The following is a 3969-nucleotide window of genomic DNA, read 5'->3' on the forward strand; positions in this document are numbered from 1 at the left end:
GTCAGAAAACTAAAGCCAAAGATGAATTTTTTAAGGAAGCAAGAAAAAAACTTACATAGAAAAGCACATAGATAAAAATAAAAATAGATTTCTCATCAGAAACCATGCAAGAAGAGAGTAGAGATATTTAATATTTTGAAAGAAAAAACACCAACCTAGAATTATATATCCATCAAAATTATCTTTCAAAAGGAAAGAAGAAATAAAGATCTGTCAGACAAATAAAAATTGAGGAAATTACTTGTTAATAGTCTTCATTGCAAAAACATTTTTAAAGTTAAAGGAAGGACTTTAGCCAAAAGAAAAATATCATTGGTAAAAAGCATGAATTTTCAAAAAATAAAAAACAAAGGCAGAACATTAGAAAAGGAAGAACTGAAAGTAAAAAAAAAATCTTTAATTTTTCTTATTTTTTATATTTTAAGAGGAGGGGAGATAGAGGCACAGACTCCTGCATGTGCCTGACTGTGATCCACTCAGCAACCCCCACTCCCCATCTGGAGCCAATGCTCTGCCCATCTGGGGCCATGCTCACAACCAAGCTATTTTTAGTGCCTGAGGCAGAAGCTCTACAGAGCCATCCTCAGTGCCTGGGTCCCATGCACTCAAACCAATTGAGCCATGGCTGTAAGATGGAATGAGAGAGAGAGAGAGAAAGAGAGAGAGAGAGAGGAGAAGTGGAGAAGCATCTATCCTGTATGCCCTGACCAGGAATCAAACTCAGGACATCCACATGCTGGGCCAATGCTCTACCACTGAGCCAACCATCCAGGCCTAATTTTCCTTATTTTAATATATCTAAAATATAAATATTTAAATTCATAATACTAACAATATATTCAGAAACTGCATGTCTGACTAGGCGGTGGTGCAGTGGATAGACCGTTGGACTGGGATGTGAAGGATCCAGGTTCGAGACCCTGAGGTCACCAGCTAGAGCATAGGCTTACCAGCTTGAGCCCAAGGTCGCTGGCTTGAGCAAAGGGTCACTCAGTCTGCAGTAGCCTCCCTCCCCCCAGTCAAGGCACATATGAGAAATCAATCAATGAACAACTAAGGAACTGCAACAAAGAATTGATGTTTCTCATCTCTCTCCCTTCCTGTCTGTCTGTCCCTATCTGTCCCTCTCTCTGACTCTCTCTGTCTCTGCCACAAAAAAAAAAAAAAAAAAACTGCAGCAAGTAGATAAATAACATTAATGACAGCAATGTAACAAGGGATGAAAAGGGAATTGGGACAGTCAGTATTCTGTGTGCACATGCACTACGCATGAAATAAAATAGTGTTACTTGAAGATAAACTTAAATTATCATATTTAACAACATATATTGTACACTGTAGTGCAACTATCAAACTGTTTTAAGAGAAGTATAAATGGTACCCAGAGAGGAGATAAAATAAATCATATAAATTGTTCAATTAAAACCACTGCACATAAGCTTGTACAATAGCTCATTTCCCTCAGATTAAAAGTCAAAGTAAATTCATGCAATGGTTACACAATCTTACAAATTCTGACTCCTCACTTCCTTATCTCTTATAATTCGACCCTGCCCCTGGCTCATTTCACCCATCCCACGTTATATTTGAATATCACAGGCTTTCTCCCACCTCAGAGCTTCTGAACTCACTGATTCCTCTACCTAAAACCCTTCCCAGACATCTGCAGGCATTCTTCTTTCTTCTCTTTCAATTCAAATCCACATCTTATCAATGAGGGTTTCCAGGATAATTCTTTATAAAACTGTAACCTTTCTACCTCATTCCCCCAGCATGTCTATTCTCCTCACCTGCTTCATTTCTTTCCACAGCACAAGTCACTCTCTAAATATGATACATTTTATAATTCCTATGTTTGTTTTTCCCTCCCCTTCACACTCTGCCTCCACTAATATAAGCTTAATGAGGGCAGGGATTTTGACTTCAAATATCTAGAACAGTGATTTTCAACCTTTTTCATTTCATGACACATATGAACTAATTACTAAATTCTGCAGCACACACAAAATACATTTTTTTCTGATATGGCAAAATAAATAGATAATTTTGATTCATTCACACCAAATGGCTATTGTTCTGTTGGCTGCTGTCATTTTTTTTTTTATTTGGCAATCTAATGGAAAACAGGTCAGTGACCCTGACTAAATAAATAGTCAAGTATTGCATGTTTTAAAAATTTTTGCAAGAGACAAAAAAGAAACATGGAGTTCATCTTCCACAAGAAACAAGAAGGCTCACTTTGTGCACAACATTGGTTGAATAATCTATTGAAAGAAGAATATTTTAGCCCTGTGGAATTATCTTCTATTGCACATCAGCGAGATAAGGAAGAGAGGATGAGAATGGCAGAAGGAGGGGTTACTAGTGAAGACTATCACTCATTTTCACAGCTGACTTCTAGAAACATGGATGATAGTGGGGCTTTTTTTCTATTCAAGTTATAAGCAATGCCTTGAAAGCGTTGGGTTTAGAACTGATTCTATTCAAGAGTGCAGAGTATCAGAGGCTCAGGATCAATCCCATAAATGAAAGATCATTTGTATGAAATAATAAAGAACATTGGTCTGCAGCTAGAAAGTTAGAAAAACTGTGGTCCATCTTGAATTCTCTCTTGACAAGTCCAGAATTAATATCATACTTGTACTTTTCTTGGCAGTTACAACAGGAAGTTTATTTTGTATTTGTTGTTAAGGATGATCAGCCAGATTGTGTGAAGCTGACCAACTTTTACAGATGATCAGTGTCCAACAGATGCATCGATAAAAACTTATTAGAGAATTGGAAAAACTAAAAAAGCAGAGGACCCAGAAAACAGATCTGGAACAAGTCTTAGAAGGAAATAGTGGGGTGTTAAATGATGATGAGGATGATTTGGGTGGGTTCTGGCACTAAGTCGCCCACAGGTTGCCATGATTAGAAGCAGATTTCCACAGAGCTAGTCAGCTCGGTATGCAAGGTGGTTCCAGAAATGTATCCCAAGACATTCCACAGACATCAGGTACACGTGTTATTTCAGAGGCGCTATCGAAGAGAAGAGAAACCTACTTTGAAACACAGCGGCTGCGGCAGAAGGATCCTCCAGAAAGCTTTCACACCCATGCGAAATGCCAACCATGAGTTCAGGAGGACTTGGCAGTGGTGATGCGATGAGTGAAGAAATGCTTCAGGCAGCTGTGACCATGTCTTTAGAAACTGTTAGCAGAAGAAAAAAACTTACTTTTACAAATCTCTAAAATATTCATACTTTCTAACATTATCCTGTGTGATTAAAGCATAGGATCCATTTTGGTAATGTGTCAAAAAATGTGTTTTTTATGGCACTAAATAATGATCTTTCATATACTAGCCAAGCAGGCATTTAGCAATTAAAGAAATTTAATACAGTTTTGTCAACACTCCTTTTGAAATTTTGGGTGGCAATATCTAACATGTCTAATATAAGGGCATTTTTCTTGTATCTTTTTGTAGCCAACTAAGTTCTTGCCAGAGATCTGTTTCCATATATTTTGTTGTCCTCCCTTCTTTGTAAGGTAATTTGGCTCACTTTCACCAGCTAATAGTTGCTTCTATGTCTTATTAACTAAGTTAACATTTTAAGAGAGTGTCTCCTCTCTATGTTGATAAAAGTATCAGTTCCAGAAGGATAAGTGTTCTCCCTCCACCTGTGTATTACACACTTGGGTGTTTTCTCATCTTACTGTCTCTGATCGCAACTTATCTGCTACCTGGTTTTTATTATTTTTCTACATCTCTTTTAAAAGATGGTGATTTTTCTTGAGATTTTGCTTTTTAAGCTCTCCAAAATTGGATCATTATTTCATGATGCTGGTGAATTCCTAAACCATGAAACCAGCTCTGCACAAGTATTTTAGAATAAATGAGTGTTTAAAAAAAATTCTTGGTAGCACACCAGTGTGGTTGTCATGGCATGCCAGTTGAAAATCATTGGCCGAGATTCTGGAACATGAC

At 37.3% G+C, this 3969-nt stretch overlaps 1 pseudogene; it reads left to right on the forward strand.

Annotated features, from left to right (window-relative positions):
• The first annotated feature begins 2201 nt into the window (after positions 1-2201).
• On the forward strand, positions 2202-3233 carry LOC136319234 (ataxin-3-like; annotated as a pseudogene).
• The last annotated feature ends 736 nt before the right edge of the window (positions 3234-3969 follow it).

Source organism: Saccopteryx bilineata, chromosome 1, assembly GCF_036850765.1.
Source record: "Saccopteryx bilineata isolate mSacBil1 chromosome 1, mSacBil1_pri_phased_curated, whole genome shotgun sequence".
NCBI lineage: Eukaryota > Metazoa > Chordata > Mammalia > Chiroptera > Emballonuridae > Saccopteryx > Saccopteryx bilineata.